The sequence below is a fragment of the Aotus nancymaae genome, unplaced genomic scaffold (genome assembly GCF_030222135.1).
Source record: "Aotus nancymaae isolate 86718 unplaced genomic scaffold, 86718_ANA_hifiasm-v0.15.2.pri h1tg000131l, whole genome shotgun sequence".
In the NCBI taxonomy this organism is placed as follows: domain Eukaryota; kingdom Metazoa; phylum Chordata; class Mammalia; order Primates; family Aotidae; genus Aotus; species Aotus nancymaae.
The window spans coordinates 7688862-7711971 of NW_026988546.1; the positions used below are offsets into that span (position 1 = coordinate 7688862).

Below are 23110 nucleotides of genomic sequence, written 5' to 3' on the forward strand. Positions count from 1 at the left end.
TTTAGCCTCCTGGGTAGCTGGGATTACAGGCGCCTGCCACCTTGCCCAGCTAATTTTTATGTTTTTAGTAGAAACGTCGTTTCATCATGTTAGCCAGACTGGTCTCGAATTCCTGACCTCAGGTGATCCACTTGCTTTGGCCTGATCAAAGTGCTGGGATTAAGGCATGAGCCACCACACCCAGCCAACAAGTCAGATTCTTTAAATAGAAGTTGTCTCTAGACAGCAATCTGAACTGCCTACTCAGCCCAGATGGAAGAAGAAGAAGAAGAAAAAGAAGAAGAAGGAGAAGAAGGAGAAGCAGCAGCAGCAAGGGGTTCTTGCAAGTGAGACCTTAAAGAAGTTAAGACTGACTTTTACTATGTAGACCTGCTTTTTTCTTTTTCTTCTTTGAGACAGGGTCTTGCTCTGTTGCCCAGGCTGGAGTGCAGTGGTGTGATAATAGCTCACTGCAGCATTGAACTTCTGGGCTTAAGTGATCCTCCTGCCTTAACCTCCTGAATATCTAGGACTACAGGTGCACACCACCACACCTGGCTAATTTTTTGTTTTATTTTTGTAGAGATGGGGGTCTCACTATGTTCCCCCAGGCTGGTCTTGAACACCTGGCCTCAAGCAATCCTTTGATCCTCCCTCTTCAGCCTCCCAAAGGGCTGGGATTACAGGCATGAGCCGCTGCTCCCTTGGTGACCTGCTTTTTTACATAAATCTTAAGTTCCTAAAACAGACTGTCAGTCTCCTCAGGTGCCTGTCATGCTTGAGTTCCTCCAGTGACCTTGGGCTACCTCTGGTCCAGCCCCAGTCCTCTTCTCCTGTGCCCTTGACCTTGTCTCTCACCCTTGTCTCCTGCTGTCTGGAGGTCCTGGGCTATTCACTCCTAGCTTCAAGCCTTCCTTACCCTTGACTCTGGCTTACACACAACCAGTACTGTCCACAAGGAGCAAATCCCTATTGCTTTATTTCTATAAAATGTTGCTGCCCTCCAAAGACCTCTGTCAGCTCCTGGCTCCAGCATGGGTAGCTGGAGTTCTGGCACTGAGTATTCAGTGTCCACATTCTTACCCAAAATGCTATTCCGGGAGGAGGGTGTGGAAACTCCTCTGGGGAAGGATGGTTATTTCCTGTTTGGAAGGGGAGACAATTCCTCCATGTGATACTTTCTTTGCAATGCTATGAATGTCCCCTCACCCCATGGCACCCTCTCTCATAAGAGAGCCCTCATCCATCGCTTCCTGCCTAGAAACCTGTATCTTACACTTGGAGGCATCATTTCACGCTCCCTGTTGCCATATCACTAGGAGATGGGTCCTGGTGGCATCTGGAGGAGGAGGAGGAGGAGTTAATCCATAAGAACTCGAGCAAGTGGGAACAGAAAAAGGAGAGCTCTCCTTCTCAACCTTTTAAACTCTTAAATGGCAAGGAAGAATAAAGAAAGCTCTCCCTATGGGAAACAGCTCTTCTTAAAGACCAAAATTTCTCTTTTCATTTGAGGGTTTTTAATTAGGCACTAACAATAAATGGATCTCTTCAGTGATATTTAGGCAAATATTACACAATGCCTCCATTTCTTTTCTTTTTCCATTTTCAAATGAGGATCTGTAAAGAAAAAAGGAAAAGTAAAAATTCCCCTAAACCTAAAGCAAAGAATTGTAGCAACATATTTATCAGAGACCAAGCTAAAATCAAACATCTCTGTAATCACACTCACGTATCTATAACATTTTGATTTTGACTAATTAAGAAAACTTTTGGTGCAGTGGCTCATGCCTTTAATCCCAGCACTTTGGAGGACCAGGGTGGGCAGATCACCTGAGGTCAGGAGTTTAAGAGCAGCCTGGCCAACATGGTGAAACCCCATCGCTACTAAAATTACAAAAAATAGCTGGGTGTGGTGGCATATGCCTGTAATCTCAGCTACTCAGGAAGCTGAGGTAGGAGAATCATCTGAGCCCAGAGGCAGAGGCTGCAGTGAGCGGAGACCATGCCACTCCACTCCAGCTACAGAGCGAGACGCTGTCGCAAAAGAAAAAGAAAACTTTTAAGCAATTTCATTCCCCTCCAGCCCCATAATACCTCTATTTTGAAACAGATATATATTGTCTCCACTTCAACTTTTTATTTCTTCGAGTTTTAACTAATCACGAGCATTTAGCATTCTTCATGGGCTGCATTATTCTGAGATCAACTTGGAAATGCTCTGCAGGGAGACTGAGCGCCAATACTGTCTGACACACCTGCTTCATGGGAATGGACTTTTTCCCCCTTTGAACAACTCCTGAATAACCTAGAGTTGGGAGCTTGTCCTGGGGAAAGCAGATGATTAGTCATTAGCAGAGATAAAGGAGAAGTTCTCCTACCTCCAGCTATCCCAGCAGCTGCCCAAAAGGCAGAATAGATTGACCTCTACCAATCTCCTCCCAGAATTACACGTGCCCCTGCCATGGTTCTTGACATCACTCCCCGCTTTGGTGAGGCCCTGTCCTGGAGGGTTGCCTCTGCGTAGTTTTATCAGTTGATCATAAACAAGTGGTAACTCCACTTCCAAGCACTGAAAAACAACTTCCTTTTCCAAATTTTTCAGTTGCTATTACCCAGGATGAAGTTTAAGAGGAAATGGTTAGAATGGTCCAGGTTTGAGCTCAAAGCTTGGGTACCAGTCTTGATGGGATGATGGCAGGGTCTGGCCTAGAGGAGTTATGGAAGGTGCATATTCTCACTTTTGAATGTGAGCAAACAGTGCTGCACTTGACGAACAGAAAGACATCACAAAACCAAAATATTTTAGAGATGAGTAGTGTTTAGAATTCACAGGCATTGAGAATGTATATGACTCCTCTTCTTTTTTTAAAAAGGAAGCTCTCAATCTTGGAACATTGCATTAGTAGGTCCCAGGAAGGAGGTGTGATAAAACCCAAAGGACAGAAGTTAACTCTGCTTAGAGATAGCACTGAAAGCACTAATCTAGTGCTAATTCATGCTGAAACGCTTCCTGTTTAGACTTCAAAGGGGCTCAAGGACGGAGCAGCTGTGCCCTGGCAGCATCTCCTTTGATAACCAGACCTCTCGCCCCAGTGCGCCAAGGGCAAGCCAACAACCTGTGTGCAGAGAGAAGGGAAAACATTGCTGATAAAATGCCTCCCGGACGACAGAGACTGAGGACAAATATGAAAGATCAATACCTAGGTTCTATCTGATATGGGATCAAAGCAGCCAGACAGTTTATGCACGAGCAAATACAATGAATCAATGCATAGCCGCAATTTTAGAAATGTAAATATACATTTTTATGATACTCTGAAGGACCTATAAAGCTAGCAAATAAGAATGTAAATATCCAGCTTGGTCAAATTCTAAGTCAGTTTGATCATTCAGGACAACAGTGTGGCAATATGTATAATAAAGAACCGTCAATGTGTTTCGTGCCCTCTAGCCCAATACCCTACTTTGGGTAGGTATTTTCTCCTGTTTACACTGCAGAAAAAATTTATTATTTACAATTGTAAAAGATAGGGATTCTTGCAGACGCTCAAGAATGGGGAATTGGTTATATAAATACAGACCCCCTGTAAACTGTTACCGGCAAGGATTCCATATGGGTCTGCAGCAACTTCAATTTTTGCCTCCTCAGAACAAATAATTAAACTGAGGGGCATAAGGCAGAGTTAGAGACTGAGGCAGGTTTTAGAGCAGGAGTGATAATTTATTAAAAAGCTTTAGAACTGGAATGAAAGGAGGTAAATTGCACTTGGAAGAAGGCTAAGCCGGCAACTTGAGAGATTCAGATACACTGTTTGATCTTTGACTTGCGGTTTTATACCTTGGCATGCTTCCATCATCTTGCGTCCTTTCTCCCCGATTCTTCCTTGGGGTGGGCTGTCTGCTTGCCCAGTGGCCTGCAGCACTTGGGAGGGGAGCATGCGCGGTGCATTTGCTGGAGTTGGATGCATGCTCACTTGAGGCATTCTTCCCTTCCCAGTTGAATGTCCCTAGGAGGTCATATGCCAGTTAAGCTCTGCCATTTTGCCTCTTAATGCACATGCTTGAGCCCACTTGCCCAGCTCCTGAGATCTTATTGGGAAGCTGCTGATCACCAGCTTCAGGTGTTTCTGTTTATTGGGAGACTGCCTTTCCCTGGTGGTGGCTGCAACCAATTATTGTTTTAGAGAGACAGTTAACAACCGCCTGACCATCCCCTGATGGTCTCCTGACATTCCTGGTGGGGGTTGGGAGACTCTCTCCTGCCCTGCTCATGTCTGACTAGCTATTTACTGTAACAACTCCTCTATGACACCGTAACCTAAAAGCATGGAGACCTATACCATTATTTTATACATGAGGACACTCAGGAGACTTTAAATCTATGATCGCAAATGGTTTTCACCTTACTAATTCCCTCAGTTGGAAAGTGTGTCTGAGTCCTGAATTGAAAAGAGTCCACCCCACTTACTACTGCTAAAGAATGATTCTCATCCCTAGGATGTGACATTATCTGGAAAGAAATATAGCTTCAAATAGCCAAAGAAATAGTGGTCAACGTCACTGTTTTCAATGTAGCATAATGATTTCTGCCAGTTTTCGTGATTCATTGACTAAAACCCACTGACAAAATTGTTACATAACTTTTTTCAGATTTGGTGTATATTTTTCAAAGTAGTGGTTAAAAACTATTTTTACAAGTATTATGAGATATTAACTAGGTAGATATTCAACTTTGTTTTATTTTATAAGATGATAACCTTTTTTACCTCATAAAAGCAAGAAATAAATAATATACTAGCAATTATTAAGCTTTTGGCGTTATCTACCTTTCATTACATGAATATTAAATAACTGGTTATGCTGTTTCTGATTTAGAGATTCATTCCTCCCAAATTCTGCCTTTTATGTTTCATTAGATATTAATATGGATAACATATTTCTGTTGTTGTAATCAATCATGTTCTAAAATTATAATTATAATAAAAAAATTTGGAAGAAAACTGAATACTTAGACAAAAAATTGTGAATGAAATATTAAGTGAGAAAAGACGAACAAAATAATATTGACATACATTACAGCTATGCAAAACTGTTTACTGGTTAAACAATTTCTGGATCAATGTAAATAGCCTAGCATTTCCTGTTCTTTTCTTTTGAAAAGTTGCTTAAGACAAAGACAGCAAGTTGGAAGGAAAGAAGAGAGAGAGAGAGAGAGAGAGGATGCCTGTACTGAAATGGTACAATTCCAGTTTCCATGCATTGATTTTATGTGGTAGGATAACCAATAAAACACTTCTATGCATAAATATAGTATGAGCACAAAGGCTATGGAAAAAGTGAGTTGGAAATACTGGTTCAAGAGGAAAAAACTACCTTAGTTCATTCTTTAAATGAATGTTGGTGAATTTCAAATTATTATAGTTTTGAAATTCTATTGGAAACTTTTTAAAGAGATAGATGCAAAAAAGCATTAAACATCAAATTAGAACGATGTTTAATGCTTTTTTGCATCTATCTAAACTTATGTAAAAATTATAAATATCACTTAAAATATGCAACAAAGTGAATAATTTCAAAATCCTTTTAGGAAGTATGTGAAAATAATCTTTGTAAACTATTAGTCTTCAAAGCTTGTCCTGTTAAAAATGTCTCACAAAAAGAATTCTCTTTCTTTTTGAGACTCTCACCCAGGCTGGAGTGCCTGGGGCACGATATTGGCTCACTGCAACCTCCACCTCCCAGGTTCAAGAGATTCTCATGCCTCAGTCTCCTAACTGGCTGGGATTACAGGTGCCCGCCATCATGCCAACTTATTTTTGTATTTTTAGTAGAAACAGGGTTTTGCCATTTTTTCCAGGTTGGTCTCAAACTCCTGGCCTCAAGTGATCTGCCCAACTCAGCCTACCAAAGTGTTGAGATTACAAGTGTGAGCCACTACATCATGACAGGAAGGAAGAGAACAGGCTCAGAATATCACCTTCACTCTAAGAAAATGCATTGTCAGGCCGGGCGCAGTGGCTCACGCCTATAATCCTAGCACTTTGGGAGGCCGAGGCAGATGGATCACCTGAGTTCAGTAGTTAAAGACCAGCCTGGCCAATATGGTGAAAACTCGTCTCTACTAAAAATAGAAAAATTATCCAGGTGTGGTGGTGCATGCCTGTAATCCTAGCTACTCAGGAGGCTGAGACAGGAGAATCACTTGAACCCAGGAGGTGGAGGTTGCAGTGAGCTGAGATCATGCCATTGCACTCCAGCCTGAGGGACAAGAGTGAAACTCCATCTTAAAAAAAAAAAAAAGAAAAGAAAAGAAAAGAAAATGCATTGTCAGACTAGCTTCCTAAATAAGGATGTCGCTCCTTAAATAACAAAGTCCGAAGTAGTCTATGCTTGATTATCTGAGTTTACTTATCTAATTGCAGATTATCTATATTATCCACATATATACGTGGCCACAGCAATTATCTCCTATTCTACATGTTCTTTTTATTACTATTGAGGCAAAATTCATATAACATATAATTAACTGTTTTAAAGTATACAATTCAGTGGTATTTAGTATACTCACCATGTTATACAACCGCCAGCTCTAGCTAGTTTCAAAATGTTTTTATCACCCCATATAAGCATCCCATACTCGTTAATCAATCATTCTCCTCTTTCCCTTATCCCCAATTGCCTGGTAATTTCTAATCTGCTTTCTGTCCCTATGGATTTGCCTGTTCTAGCTCTTTTTGAGGATTTTTGTATCTATATTCATAAGAAATACTGGTCTGTATCTTTGCCTGGCTTTGACATCAGGGTAATTTTCACCACATAAAATGTGTTAGAAACTGTTCCCACTTCTATTTGTTTGGAAGAGTTTGAGAAGGATTAGCATTAATTCTTTTTTAAACGTTTGGTAGAATTTACCAGTGAAGCCATCTGGTCCTAGGCTTTTGTTTGCTGGGAGGTTTCCGATTACTGATTCAATCTTCCTACTTGTAACAGGTGTGTTGATTTTTCTATGTCTTTTTGAGTCAGTTTCACTAATTTGTGTGTTCCCAGTTATTCATTCATTCCATCTAGATTATCTAATTTGTTGTCGTACCACTGTTCATAGTACTTGCTTTTAATTCTTCTGATTTCTATAAGGTCAGTTGTAACGTCCTCGCTTTCATTTCTGATTTTAGTTATTTGTATCTTCTCTTCTTTTCTTTGTCTAGCTATAGGCTTGTCAATTGTGTTGATCTTTTCAAAGAAGCTGCTTTCGGTTTCATTGATTCTATTGTTTTTCCACTGTCTATTTCATTTATCCCTGTTCTAATCTCTGCTGCTGCTTCTCTACTTCTTTACCTCACCTACCACATAAAAGAATTGCCATAGAAAAGGTGAAGATGTGTTTGTTAAATCTTCAGATCATTTTGTCTTATTTACTAGTCCTAAAGCTATGAAACTTAAGGAGGTACAAAGAGCTCCAATACCCTAAAGAAAACTTCCCTGAGACTTTTAGAAATATATGGCACATAATCAGCTAAACTAATCATGCAATATAAATTATTTTAGTTTCTTCTTGAAAGTGATAGAATTAGAAATTATTTTGCAATATAAAAAAAAATCAAAGAAAAATGTCTGCAAACTATGACATGCAGGGAGTTTCCTTGTCCTTCTGCCCTCACAAGCACCTGTCAAACAGCCCCTATGCATGTATATATGTATGTAAGAGGGTCTTCAAAAAGTTCACAGAAGGCCAGGCATGGTGGCTTATGCCTGTAATCCCAGCAATTTGGGAGGCTGAGGCGGGTGCATTGCTTCAGCTCAGGAGTTTCAGACCAGCCTGGGCAATATGGCGAAACCCTGTCTCTACAAAAAAGTACAAAAAATTAGCTGGGTGTATTGGCGCATGCCTGTAGTGGCAGGAGGATCGCTTAAACCCATGAGGTAGAGGCTGTAATGAGCCAAGATCACACCACTACACTCTAGCCTTGGTGGCAAAGTGAAACACTGTGTGAAAAAAAATTTTTTTCATAGAAAATGCATATTATGAAAGAACTATTCATGAATTTCAAAAATTTTTTTGCACCAAAATAAGCTCATGCTTATTTACCAGCTTGTAATAACATGTCTGAACCGGATCTAATTTGTGGCCCTAAGAAGGATAAGACATCAATTTGGAACCAACCCAAATGCCCATCAATGATAGACTGGATAAAGAAAATGTGGCACACATACACCATAGAATACTATGCAGCCATAAAAAAGGATGAGTTCATGTCCTTTGCAGGGACATGGATGAAGCTGGAAACCATCATTCTCAGCACACTGACACAAGAACAGAAAATCAAACACCTCATGTTCTCATTCATAAGTGGGTGTTGAACAATGAGAACACATGGACACAGGGAGGGAAACATCACACAGGGACCTGTTGGAGGGTCAGGGGAGCTAGGGGAGGGGTAGCAGGGGGTGGGGGGATTGGGGAGGAATAACAGGAGAAATATCTAATATAGGTGACAGGGGATGGATGCGTGGCATATGTATACTTATGTAACAATCCTGCACGACCTGCACATGTACCCCAGAATTTAAAGTATAATAAAACATAATAATAATAATAAAGAAAAGATCTCCTATCAGAGCGATATGATTTCTGCCAATATCGAAGCAAGAACAAACATCAAATTTACGGCAACACTTGGGTGGAAGAATGGTAGAACCACTAATGCTTTATGAAAAGCTTACGGTGATAATGCCCTGAAGAAATCAGCAATTTCTGAATAACTGATTTAAAGAAGGAAGATGATATTGAGGATGAAGCCCACCGCAGCAGATGATCCACATCAGTTTATGAGGGGAAAATTCATCTTGTTTGTGCCTTAATTGAAGAGGACCAATGATTAACATCATTGAAGAGCAAGAGTGAGAAAACAACAGCCAACACCATAAACACCTCAATTGGTTCAGCTCACACAATTCGAACTGAAAATTAAACTTGAGCAAACTTTCCACTTGATGGGGGCCAAAACTGTTGTGCCCAAATCAGCTGCGGACAAGAGCAGAGCTTTCAGTGGAAATTTTAAACAAAAGGGATCAAGATCCTGAAGCATTTCTTTGAAAAACTATAACAGGAGATGGAACGTGGCTTTACCAGCACAATCCCGAAGCCAAAGTACAATCAAAGCACTGGGTACCAAGAGGTGGAACTGGCCCAGCCAAAGCAACAGTGGACCGGTCAGGAGCAAAGGTCATGGCAACAGTTCGGAGGATGCTCAAGGTATTTTGCCTGTGGCTTTCTTGAGGCCAAAGGACAATAACATCTGCTTATTATAAGAGTACTTTGAGAAAGTTAGCTGGAGCCTTGGTGGAAAAACACTGGAGAAAGCTTCACTTGAGAGCCCATCTCCATCCTGACAATGCTCCTCATTCTTCTCATCAAATGGGGATAATCTTTCGAGGGTTTTGATGGGAAATCAGTAGGCATCCACACTGTCGTTCTAATTTGGACCCTTCTGACTTCTATTTATTTCCTAATCTTAAAAAATCTATCGGGGCACTCATTTTTCTCCAGTTAATAATGTAAAAAAGATTGCATTGACATGCTTCGATTCCCAGGATCTTCAGTTCTTTAGGGATGGGCTACATGGCTGGTATCATCACTTACAAAAGTGTCTTAGACTTGATGGAACCTACGTTGTAAAATAAGCCCAGCATGGGCCTATAATCCCAGCTACTCAGGAGGCTGACGCAGGAGGATCACTTGAGCCCAGGAGTTCAAGAAAAGCCTGGCAACATATTGAGATGCTTTCTCAATAAATTAATTAATTAATTTTAAAAAAGTTTATAATTTTACTTTTTCTTGTAATTCCATTTTCCTACAGACTTTTTGAAGTTCCCTTATATATGAGGGTTCATATATATGTGTGTTTGTATGCATGTATGCACATGTGTATGTATGTAGGTAGTATATGTATGCATGATATGTGTATATATGTGTGCACATGTATGTGTTTGTAGTGTATGTATGTATGCATGATTTTGCACTGCCCTAGACCCATGGTTCTGGTGAAGTCATCAAAGACCGGGAGTGAGAAAACAGTCCCGTCCTGTCTCTGCCACCGTCACTGTGTAAGGTAGTTACAGCAGATGTCTCTGGGGTGCCAGCGCAGCTCCCGACCATTCTGCCCTTTGCTATGTACTATTCTCATCCCCTATCCTCACATACCACCAAGTTTATATTATATGAGTCCCCTGCCCCCAGCAATGACTAATTCAACTGGGTTGGACAGTTGTCCCAAACTGTATCAATCAGATTCCTTCCTCCCAAAACTTTGACTAGGGACTAAAAAGACCCAACCAGTTTCTTTGTGTGACTGGAATTGGAATGTGCCTCTGGGTGCTCTCTAAGCAGCAGAGAGCCAGGGCCAAAAACACCAAGCAGACACCGAGAAACGTCAGGTGAAAATGTAAAGAGAGAATTCCCTGAATTCTCCATGGCTTTCTATAGCATTATTTCCAGCCCAACTCTATCTTTCCCTTTGGACTTCATGGAATACCTCTGAATCTTTATAACAAATTCTATATTTTTGCTTGAAATAAGTGGGATCGGCTGCTGCTTCTAACAAAATATTCCTTACTGTGCCACCTTGGACAAGTCACTTACCTTCATTTTCTTTCCATTTCTTCGCCTCTGAAATAAGGAACTTTGGCCAGATAGCTTCCTACCTCTAAATTATATTAAACAGCACCTTCCTGGAGCCCGCCTCCCACGTGAAGCTAGGGTTTTGCTTACCTGCAGCAGAGAGACGGGAAAGACTACTGGAATCTTTTACTGTGTGAGTCAGCTCTCTGGGAGTTGACACTGAGGTAGAATCTCACTTCCTCCAGAGCATGCCGGCTAGAAAGACCTCATCTTTAGATACACCAAATAAGGGCTGCACTCACCAAAAGAAATGAAAGTCTCTGGTCAGGAGGAATCTTTGCAAACAGAATCTGGATAGAACATTTTTCTAGATGAGAATTTGGATCATGACCCTATAAACATACAAACATTCTGGTCTCTATCTCCTCTCTATACTTTCAGTCAGTCCCGTACAAGTATATATTATATACTGAATTATAGACTTTTTAATATTATTAAGTATGGTTTTATGATCATAAATCTTGTCTTCCTAGATTAAATGTATTTCTTTCTTAAAAATTTATTTGTTTATTTAGAGAGAGAGAGAGTCTCACTCTGTCCAGGCTGCAGTGCAGTGGTGTGATCTCAGCTTACTGCAGCCTCCGCCTCCTGAGTTCAAGTGATTTTCCTACCTCAACCTCCTGAGTAGCTGGGACTACAGGCACATGCCACCATGCCCAGCTAATTTTTTCATTTTTAGCAGAGATGGGGTTTCACCATGTTGGCAAGGGTGGTCTCGATCTTTTGACCTCATGATTCACCCTCCTTGGCCTCCCAAAGTGCTGGGATTACAGGCATGAGCCACCGGGCCTGGCCTTAGATTAAATGTTTTTCAAGATTAAGGGTGAAAATATGTACATGCTGTTCTGCAATCCCCATCTTATCCAACCCTATTTTTGGTATTTGGTAGTTGCTTTTGAAAAGTAAGTTTCATTCACCACTTAAATAAATAATTGCTTAAAGATGCTCTTACTGATGTCAAGATTCTTAAGAGGGGACAGATTCAGTGGCTCATACCACTGAATCCAGCAGTTTGGGAGACCAAGGAGGGAGGATCACTTGAGCCCAGGAGTTCAAGACCAGCCTAGGCAACATGGCAAACCTCGTCTCTACCAAAAAAAAAACCAAAAAAACAAAAATCAAAAATTAGCTGGGCATGGTGCCACACATCTGTAGACCCAGGTACTTAGGAGGCTGAGAGGTGAGAGGGTGGCTTGAGCCCAGGAGTTAGAGGTTGCAGTGAGCCATGATCACGACACCGCATTCTAGCCTGGGTGACTCAGTCAGACACTGTCTCAAAAACAAACAAGCAAAAAAAAAAAAAAAAAACAGGAAAAAGACTCTTAAGAGGAACAATTTCGGGGCACAGTGGCTTACACCTATAATCCCACCACCTTGGGAGGCCAAGGCGGGCAGATCACCTGAGGTCAGGACTTCCAAACCAGCCTGACCAACATGGTGAAACCCCATCTCTACTAAAATACACAAATTAGCCAGGTATAGTGGCAGTCACCTGTAATCTCAGCTACTTGGGAGGCTGAGGTGGGAGAATCACTTGAACTCAGGAGACGGAGGTTGCAGTGAGCTGAGATCGCACCACCGCACTCCAGCCTGTGCAACAAGAGTGAGACTCCATCTCAAAAAAAAAAAGGCCGAGCCCAGTGGCTCATGCCTGTAATCCCAGCACTTTGGAAGGCCAAGGCGGGTGGATCACAAGGTCAGGAGTTCAAGACCAGCCTGGACAAGATGATGAAACCTCATCTCTACTAAAAATAGAAAAAAAATTAGCTGGGCATGGTGGCAGTTGCTTATAATCCCAGCTAATCAGAAGGCTGAGGCAGAAAATTGCTTTAACCTGGGAGGCAGAGGTTGCAGTGAGCTGCACTCCAGCCTGGGCAATAAAGTGAGACTCCGTCTCAAAAAAAAAAAGAGGAACAATTGATTGAATAATTAATTAAATGGAAGAAATGAATGATGCCAAACATATTCATTGAGTTCATGCTAAGCATCAAAGTGCACCCACCCCTCTCATGCACACAAGCTCAGCTCTCCAAAAGCAAGGAAGGAGGAAATAGAGGTCAGCTGTTCTCCCATTCCTACTGACAAAGGTTTGCTTTTTTTTTTTTTTTTTTTAAGATAGAGTCTTGCTCCATCGCCAGGCTCCAGGCTGGAGTGCAGTGGCATGATCTCGGCTCACTGCAACCTCCACCTCCTGGGTTCAAGCAATTCTCCTGCCTCAGCCTCCTGAGTAGCTGGGACTACAGGCGCGTGCCACCACGCCCAGCTAATTTTTGTATTTTTAGTAGAGACGGGGTTTCACCATGTTGACCAGGATGGTCTCTATCTCTTGACCTCGTGATCTGCCCACCTCGGCCTCCCAAAGTGCTGAGATTACAGGCGTGAGCCACCGCGCCCAGCCAGGTTTGCTTATTGAATGTCACTTTGCACACACTAGATACTATGCTAATCCAGGTCATTGGAGAAGTATATGGGATTAAATGTGGAAGCATTTTATTAGGGGAAATGCTTGTGTGAGAGAAAATAGGAGAGAAGCTGGAAAAGGCTGAGACAGTTATCAGATCATGATACAAGTCTGACTCTGAGTGAAGGAGAGGGAGGGAAGGTTGGGTGAAATTCTCCTGGGCTGCCACTCAGTAAAAGGAAGGTTCAGCAGAGCCTGAGGAGTCCTGGGGCTCCAACAATAGACCTGCCTTAATGCTCCTGCCTTGCTCAGGCACTGACTGAGCAGCCCATGGGAGGCATGGCCTCGGTACAAGCTAATGATGGATTTCAGAGTGGAGCAGATGAGGTCCTTGACTGGTTACACTTCCTGTAGCTGGTTATCTGCAAGGCATGACCACCACAGATGTTCAAATATTTGCTTCATTAAATTGGCAGTCCTACCTGAAAGAACCCACACTCCTCCTCTTTTCTTACCATATCCATTCTCACCATGACAGATAGGTTACAGATCCCAAGAGGTTAAGTGACTCCAGTCATTCGGTTTTATAGTCTGGCAAATTTCCATAATTTCAGCCCATTAGGAGGTTTCTAGGATCCACGATTTTTTCAGGTTCAGACAGTTCAGATTACTTGACAAACACCTCATTTAAAAAATATAGTCCAAGATTTGTTCTCTAAAAAATATGGGATAAAATAGAAGGGGAGTGTGTGTGTGTGTGTGTGTGTGTGTGTGTGTGTGTGTGTGTCAGAAAGAAAGACATCTGACTGATTCAGAATTTGCTCCAGCTGAGCTTTGATTCTGAACATTTCAGTACTTACCCTCCTTTGATTAAAATGGAAAAGCAGAGATAATGCAGCCAAATCCACTCAATATCAAGTCATCAATAAAAAAATCTGTTTTATGATTTTTTTCTCCTGACTTCAAGCAATTTGGCAAAATTGCAGTACAACTAGCCAAACACTCACTGACATCAAAACATCCTCAAGGTTAGGACTGAGTAAAAACCACTGCTTTATGAAATTCAAAAGAAAAAAAAAAACTATCAACCCAAGCAAACAAAAATTAATCATTTTAATAGATAAAACATGCCATTTCATGCCTCCTCTCTGGGTATACACAGCAGCAATATTTGAGCAGACCAGAATGGTAACATCAATTCTGTAGAATTAAAGGCTAAGAACTTGCCCTGGCTTTGGATAATGTCATTTTCTTCTACTTTCATTTTTAGGAAACCTTATTTACATTATTCTGGAAGAGGAAATCTAATCATATTAACATAGAGTTTTCTAGTAGTACGTAGACAATTAAACCAGACTTGCAAATGGCTTGAGCAATAAGAAATTCAATATTATCTGTGAACGACCTATGTTTGATTGGAAATAACTAGACTCAGTCTGTGTTCACACCTGAACTTCCTACACAGCCATCGCAAGAAAAGTAGATTTTGTTCAGGGAAAAGCCATTTGGCTAATTTCCTTGAATCTGCATGTTCTAATCAAATTTGGTCAAACACAAAGGACACAAGAAGCCAAGCATTATTTAGATGTGTTGTTTAGATTGGCTTTTAAAATGTTCTTTTCTTCAGAAGTCCTCCTAAAGATAAAAGAAAACCTCTTCCCAATTTCTATGATTCCTATTGGCACTTTTTTCTTGAACTTTTCTTTATTCTGGTTCTTCTAACATCCACTGACTAATATGTGCCTATCATTCTGTTAGGGTCTGTGGAGGATATACAAAACAGAAAATGTATCTTTATTCTCACAAGCCTTTTATTTCAGTTGGAGAAATAAGACATCTGCGTATATACCTATAACACATAACCATACACAATCAGTAAAAGATAAGTTTAAGGTGGTGAGATAGGAATGTTGGCCTTGATTGTGGGGTGGCGTTTGAAGTAGAGATTGTGAAAGATGTGTCAGCTGAAAAAAAGCAAAGAATATACCAGAAAATGAGAAAACTGTGAGCAGAGACAAGGAGGAAGGAAAATAGCAAGCATGCTCTTGACTGGGCGCCCTGTCTCAAGCCTGTAATCTCAGCACTTTGGGAGGCCAAGGTGGGCAGATCACTTTTGGGCAGGAGTTCAAGACCAGACTGGGCAAAATGGCGAAACCCTATCTCTACCAAAAATACAAATACTAGGCAGGTGTGGTGGTGCGCACCTGTGGTCCCAGCTACTGAGGAGGCTAAGGTGGGAGGATCACCTGAGTCCAGGAGGTCAAGGCTGCAGTGAGCTGTGATCATGCCACTGCACTCACTCCAGCCTAGGTGACAGAGTGAGACTCTGTCTCAATAGAGAAAGAGAGAAAGAAAGAGAGAGAAGGAAAGAAGGAAGGAAGGAAAGAAGGAGGGAGGGAGAGAGGGAGGGAGGGGAAGGGAAGGAAAGGAAGGGAATGAGAAAAGGAAGGAAGGGAAGGAAGGAAGGGAAGGAAGAAAGGAAAGGAAAGGAAGAAGGAAAGAAAGAAAGAAAGGAAAGTAAAAGAAAGAAAGAAGGAAAGGAAAGAAAAAAAGAAAGAAGCAAGCTAGCTCTGTTTTGTTGAAGACAAGGCCCATTTAGGGGTGCAATGCGATATAAAACTGAAAAGGAAGGAGGGCCGAGTACCAGGCAGGGCATCTGGTTGCATTAGGTAGGCAACAGAAACCACTAAAGCTTCCAACTGAGGAGGAACGAACACATTTTTGGAAGATATGAGCCTGGTTGGTGACATGCAGATTCCTGGAAGAGGCCAAAACAAGAGGTCAGAAACCAGGAGGGTCTCACGAGAATCAGAGCCTAAAGTGAATGGCCAGGTTAGGATTGTGGCAGTGGGAATGGAAACGTGGGGGCAAAAGGAAGAGCCACTAAAAATGAAGACTGGACGGGATGTGACCCCTCGAATGATGAGGATGACAAGAGAGATGACCCCATTCCAAGCCTGGGTGATGGGAAGTGGCTGTGCAACCACTGAAAATAACAATGGGAAAGAGAGAGACACTGGCATGGACGGAAGGCTGTAGAGGGAAAGCAAAGATTCCATGTAGATGGAATTACTCATGTAGAGTTTGCAGTGTGAACAATTCGTCCTCACAGTCACCTGGCAGGAATAGGGGTGAGAATTCAGGACAGAAGGTATGGGAATCTGGGAGTAATAAGGGAAAGGCAGAGGTTGATTCCATGGGTACATATAAGCCCATGAGAAGGATGTAACACGTAGAGAGGAGAGGTGCATCAGGGGAGCAAAAGGGGAGCAGAAAACAGAGTTCAAGCCAGAATTTGGGAAGTCTGTCTTCCCTTGTAAGGCACCTTCCTGTAACGTCTTTGGGGTGCAGTGCAGTGTGGTTGCCCACCCTGTTCCACCCTCCCTCTCAGCATCCACACCTCTGGGTCTCCTGCCCTTCCCTCAGCAGGATCCACCTGGGTGGGTGGGGACGATGCAGAGATGGCTCCAGTCTTCTCTCTGGGCTGCTCCAGATTTATCCACACGACCACTCATACACAAGTCTCTAGAGCATGGCAACATCTTTATCAAAGTTTTGGGGATACCTGGAAGAAATTATAATGTAGGAAAGAAGAAATAGAAGTCCATATGCTAAATATGAATATTTTATCCCAGAGTCCGGAAGAAGAGGAGAAATGCCAGTGCTTTCACAAGGCAGACTCAACTTCCCAGCCTTGCATTCATGACTTGAGGTCCATGAATCTTCTCTTCCCCTCCTTAAGAAAATCCCTTCTGATTATTATTTATTTATTTTTGGTGTGTCAATCTCCACATCCCTCTTCTGGACCCAGTGGGTGCTCTCACATGGAGCCACATCCTCACTCCACACAGGCATGCAATCCAGGGAATGCAGTAAATACTAGGACATTTCCCAGCATGTGAGTTAATCTCCTCAGAGCCCCAACGCAGGTGGCTTCGGGAGCAGAGTGCTGAGGCCTCTCCCATGCAGGTTCGATCCCTGCCCAGGTGTCTCCATGGTGGGAGGTGAGGGTAGTCTTCTAAATTGTCCTACATACCATGAAAATACAACCTCACACACCCCTTTCAAGGACAAACAGTCATTCTCAGAAACAGTGTAGTCTAAATACACAGTAAAGGAAGAGAAACATTTTCCTAAAGGCAATATAACCTGCAAAATATTTCCCAGCCTATCACTGAAAGAGCTTTTTATACTTTGAGGCAGAACCATCTGTTTCTCTTTTTCCCCATTCCCTGCTCTAGGACATGTCTAGGGCCCAGCTGTGAGATGGATGCTTGGCTTTGCAACAACGGAACCATCCATCCGCCCAAAGACCCTGCAGCAATTCTGCAGTTATACTTGTTTGATGAGGAATGTGAGAAGAGAAGCCTGCTGAAGTGGGAGAGACATATGGATGAAAGGTAGAGGGCTGAGGAAAATAGAACTACAATTTAGGCCAAGGGAAAGAAGAGATGTAGGGAATAGTAGGCCAGTTTCATGTGCTCCAGTAAAATCAACATAGAAGAGTGACCCCTAAAAATTGAATTTCCAACCTAGATGTTATTGGCGACCATCTACAAAGGCAATTCAATAGAATGAGGGTGGGAGTGGAGCAGAAACCACAGGTTTCCTTTTCAAGAGAAGATAACAATGAGGAAAAAAAAAAAAGATGAGATGACAGACCAAGATGGCAGGAGATGTGGGGTAAGGTTTCCTGAGGTGAGAAATACCTGGGAATATTTGTAAACACAATGGAAAATCCGGGGATAAGGAGAGATTGAAGCCTGTCTCTAGTTGATGAACAGCAGTGTGACATGGGAACTGGGGGAGGTGGGACATAGAAAGTTGAGGCCCTGTAAACAGTGCATTTTTATTATTTATTTATTTTGAGATGGAGATTCGCTCTGTCGCCCAGGCTGGACTGCAGTGGCATGATCTCAACTCACTGCAACCTCCGCCTCCTGGGTTCAAGTAACTTTCCTGCCTCAGCCTTCCTAGCAGCTGGGATTTCAGGCGCGCACCACCATGCCCAGCTACTTTTTGTAATTTTATTAGAGATGGGGTTTCACTATATTGACCGGGCTGGTCTTGAACTCCTGACCTCAGATGATCCGCCCACGTCGGCCTCCCAAAGTGCTGGGAATTACAGGAGTGAGCCACCACGCCCCTGGCCTAAATAGTGCATTTTCAGAAAGGAAGTACACAAATAGGCTGGGCACGGTGGCTCACGCCTATAAGCTCAGCACTTTGGGAGGCTTAGGTGGGCAGATCATGAAGTCAGGAAATCTAGACCATCCTGGCCAACATGGTGAAACATTGTCTCTTCTAAAAATACAAATATTAGCTGGGCATGATCGCACGTTCCTGTAATCCCAGCTACTCAGGAGGCTGAGGCAGGAGAATCGCTTGAACCCGGGAGTCGGAGGCTGCAGTGAGCCGAGATCACACCACTGTACTCCAGCCTGGATGACACAGTGAGACTCCGTCTCAAAAAAAGAAAGAAAGAAAGAAAAGCAAGCACACAAATAGATATAGAGATACAAAAACAATCAAACAAGAGCCTGCAACAATACTGAGGCAGAGGCGGCTGTAGGGGAAGATTGGCTTCCTCAGTGGGGTGAAAGCTAAGCAAGGTGTTGAGTCTGAAGAACTGAGTGGTAGATTGAACACCGCAGTGAACGATGCCACAGCTCCTGTGTGGAATTCGAGAGGCAGCAACGGAAAGGTGGGGGAGGGAACACCAGACCTCCTTTTCCAACAACTTAGACCATCCCTCCCAATGTGCACACTCAAAAAGCCAAACGAAAGAGAAGCAGCAGCTACCTGATGACGGCTAAAGGCCATGAGAGATCCCCCAGGGACTTGGGAAGAGAATCCCCTAGAGAGGTGAGCGTGCGCGGAGTCCTTTTCCCTCGAGAGTGTCTGCCGGTTCCCGCGGAGGCATCTGGGCAGTGCTTCTGACAGCCTTATGGGGTTTTGATTTTTCCAAAGTCCAGTTAATTTTCCTAATAGTAGTAGAGCCACCCCTATCTTTTGCTATTTGCATGGACTTGGAAATTTCCATCCTTTCACTTTCAGCCTGTTTGTGTTGGAAGCTCCTACATCGCTAGGGGGAAGTAAACCCGGCAGCAGCTCTGGAAAACGATTTGGTTGTTCCTAAAAAGCTAAACATAGAATTACCATATGCCCTAGCAATTCTGCTCCTAGTTATAAACCCCAAAGAATTGAAAAGAGACTCAAACAGATACTCGTTCATGAATGTACATAGCTAGCCCAGATGGAAACAACCGAACTGTCATTAGCAAAGGAATGGATATATATTAGTCAGTGTTCTCCAGAAAAACAGAGCTTTGTACATGCTGAGTGTGTGCATAAATTAACCATTACAATGAGTAAACGAAGCATCATATATATGTTTTGTTCAGAAGAAGAAATGAAGTTCTGAATCATGCTACAACATAGATGAACCTTGAAAACATGATGCTAATTGATATAAACCAGACAAAAAAGGACAAATATTGTATGATTCTACTTAAGTGAAATATCTAGGATAGGCAAATTCATAGATAGAAAATAGATTAGAGATTATGAGGTGCCGGGAGGAGGTGAGATGGAGGGGGTTAAAGCTTAATGGCTAGAAAGTTTTCATTTGGAGTAATAAAAACATTTTGGAGCTAGGTAATAATGATGGCATGTGCATAATTAATGATATTGAATTTGTACACTTAAAAATTATCAAAATGTACAGAAAGCCTCATAAGTTTTATGTTACATATATTTTACCACAATAAAAAAATTGATTAACATATCTGATCATGTAACTACAGAGAAAAACCATATGGTCTCCTCAATAGATGTAGAAAAGTCATTTGATAAAATTTAAAATTCATTTATGAAAAATAATTTTAATAACCTAAAAACAGGCCAAGTGCAGTGGCTTATGCCTGTAATCCTAGCACTTTTGGAGAAAGTTAATGATCCTGAAGAGGGGGAATCTCTTTAGGTCAGGATTTCGAGACCAGTCTGGCCAATATGGTGAAACCCTGTCTCTACCAAAAACATAAAATATTAGCTGGGCATAGTGGCAGACACCTGTAATCCCAGCTACTCAGGAAGCTGAGACAGGAGAATCACTTGAACCTGGGAGGCAGAAATTGCAGTGAGGAAACTCCATACTCTTTTCTACAGTGGCTATACTAATTTACATTTCCACTAGCAATGAACAAGAATTCTCCATTCTCCACACCCTCATCAGCATCCCTTATGTTTTGTCTTTTTGATAATATCCATTTTAAATGGAGTGAGATGATATTTCACTGTGGGTTTCATTTACATTTCCCTGATGATAACTGATGTTGAGCATTTTTTTCATATGCCTATTGGACATTTTTATGTCTTCTTTTGATAAATGTCTATTCAGATGATTTGCCTTTTTTTTTTTTTTTTTTTTGCCATTGAGTTGTTTGTGTCCCTTATATATGCTGGTTACTAATCCCTTATTGGACGAATAGTTTGCAAATATTGTTTTCCCATACTGTAGGTTGCCTCTTTACTCTGTTGATCGTTGCCTCTGCAGCACAATCCTTTTTAACTTAAGGTAATCCCATTCATCCATTTTTTGCTTTTTTTGCCTGTGCTTCTAAGGTCTTACCCAAAAAGAAACTTTGTGCAAGTCAGTCTCCCCAAAGTTTTTTTCCAGTTGTTTTATAGTTTCAGGTCCTACAATTAAGTCTTTAGTCCATTTTGAGTTGATTTTTGTATACAATAAGAAATAGTAGTCTCATTCCATTTTTCTAAATACAGATATTCACAATCTTCCCAAACTATTTATTGAAGAGACTGTGCTTTCCCCATTGAATATTCTTGGCACCTTGCTAAAAAATCAGTTGGCTATAAATATATGAGTTTATTTCTGGGCTCTCTTTTCAGTTTTATTGGTCTATGTGTTGGTGTTTATGCCAGTACCATACTGTTGTGGCTACTGTAGCTTTGTAATATATATTCTAGTCAGGTAATGTAGTGCCTCCAGCTTTGTTCTTTTTGCTTGAGATTGCTTTGGCTACTTGGAGTCATTTGTAGTTCCACTCAAATTATGGAATTTGTTTTTAAATTCTGTGAAGAATATCATTGGTATTTTGATAGGAATTGCATTGAATCTATAGATTGCTTTGGGTAGTATGGCATTTTCACAATATTAATTCTTCCAATTCGTGAACATGAGATGTCTTTCCATTTTGATGTAACATCTTCAGTTTCTTTTTTATCAGCATTTCATAGGTTTTTTTGTTTTTATTTTGTAGCAATCTTTTACCTCTTTGGTTAAGTTTATTCCTTTTTTTTTAGTGGTTATTTAACATGGGATTGTTTTCTTGATGTCTTTTTCCACTGGTTTGTTGTTGGTACACAGAAATATTATGAATTTTGTATATTAAGTTTGTATCATGCAACCTTACTAAATTTTAAAATCACCTCTAAAAGTTTTTCTGGTGGAGCTTTTAGGGTTTTCTATATATAAGATCATATCGTGCTCGCTTCGGCAGCACATATACTAAAATTGGAACGATACAGAGAAGATTAGCATGGCCCCTGCGCAAGGATGACACGCAAATTCGTGAAGCGTTCCATATTTTAAAAAAAAAAAAAAAAAAAAAAAAAAAAAGATCATATCATTCACAAACAGGGACAATTTCATCCTTTTCAATTTATTTCTTTCTCTTGCCTAATAGCTCTGGCTTGGACTTCCAGCACTATGTTGAACAAGAGTGATGACAGTGGCCTTCCTTGCATTGTTCCACTTCTTGGAGGGAAAGTTTCAGCTTTCTCCATTCAATATTAAGTTAGCTGTGTGTTATACATGGCCTTAATTAGGTTGAAGTATGCTCCTTCTATACCTAGTATGTTGAGGACTTAGTTTGTTGAGGATTTTATCAAATGCCTTTTCTGCATTTTTTGAGATGATCATATGGTTTTTGTCCTTCATTTTATTGATGTAATGTAAAATGTTCATTGATTTGCTTATGTTGAACCATGCTTACATTCCTGGGTTATTCCCACTTAATCATAGTAAATGATCTTTTTAATGTACTACTGGATTTGGCTTGCTAGATTTTTGTTGATGATTTATGTTCATCAGTGATACTGGCCTGTGGTTTTCTTTTTCTGCCACGCCCTTGTCTGGTTCTGCTATCAGGGTAATGCTGGCTTTGTAAAATGAGTTTGGAAGAATTTTCTCCTCTTCAATTTTCTGGCAGAGTTTGAGAAGAATTGGTATTAGTTGTTTGTGTATTAATGTTTGGTAGAATTCAGCAGTGAAGCCATCAGGTACTTGACTTTTCTTTGATGGGAGACTGTATTACTGACTTGATCTTGTTACTCATAACTGGCTCATTATGGTTTTCTGTTTTTTCTTGGTAGGTTGTATATGTGCAAAAACTTATCTATTTCTGTTAGGCTTTCCAATCTAGGAGGTATAGTTCTTCATAATAGTCTCTAGTGATCCTTTGTATTTCTAAGTTGTAATGTCTCCTTTTTTGTTTCTGATTTTATTCATTTGAATATTTTCTCTTAGTCTAGCTAATAGTTTGTCTATTTTGCTTATTTTTTCAAAAAATAACTTTTCATTTTGTTGATCTTTTTGGTTTTTTTTTTTTGAGACAGAGGCACGTTCTGTTGTCAGGCTGGAGTGCAGTGGCACAATCTCGGCTCACTGCAACCTCCAACTCATTGGTTCAAGCGATTCTCCTGCCTCAGCCTCACAAGTAGCTGGGATTACAGGCACGTGCCACCATGCCCAGCTAATTTTTGTGTTTTTAGTTGAGGTGGGGTTTCACCGTGTTGGCCAAGATGATCTCGATCTCCTGGTCTCGTGGTCCACCTGCCTCAGCCTCCCAAAGTGCTGGGATTACAGGTGTGAGTCACTGCACCCGGCCGATCTTTTGTATTTTTTTAATCTCAATTTGTTTATTTCTGGCCGGGCATGGTGGCACGTATACATATATTTTTGAGATGGAGTCTCGCTCTGTCGCCCAGATTGGAGTGCAGTGGCTTTTGGTTTATTTCTTCTCTGATTTGTA

At 41.4% G+C, this 23110-nt stretch overlaps 1 long non-coding RNA gene and 1 other non-coding gene across 2 annotated transcripts; one reads left to right on the forward strand and one right to left on the reverse strand.

Annotated features, from left to right (window-relative positions):
- Nucleotides 1-1496: 1496 nt before the first annotated feature.
- Nucleotides 1497-18881, reverse strand: LOC135272735 (uncharacterized). The gene is made up of 3 exons (XR_010340725.1): nucleotides 18861-18881; nucleotides 3818-3986; nucleotides 1497-1596 (listed from the first exon to the last, which is right to left on the reverse strand). It is a non-coding gene; the product is annotated as an uncharacterized LOC135272735 (long non-coding RNA).
- A 2680-nt stretch (nucleotides 18882-21561) lies between these two features.
- On the forward strand, nucleotides 21562-21668 carry LOC135272816 (U6 spliceosomal RNA). Its single transcript, XR_010340776.1, has one exon. It is a non-coding gene; the product is annotated as a U6 spliceosomal RNA (small nuclear RNA).
- Nucleotides 21669-23110: the final 1442 nt, after the last annotated feature.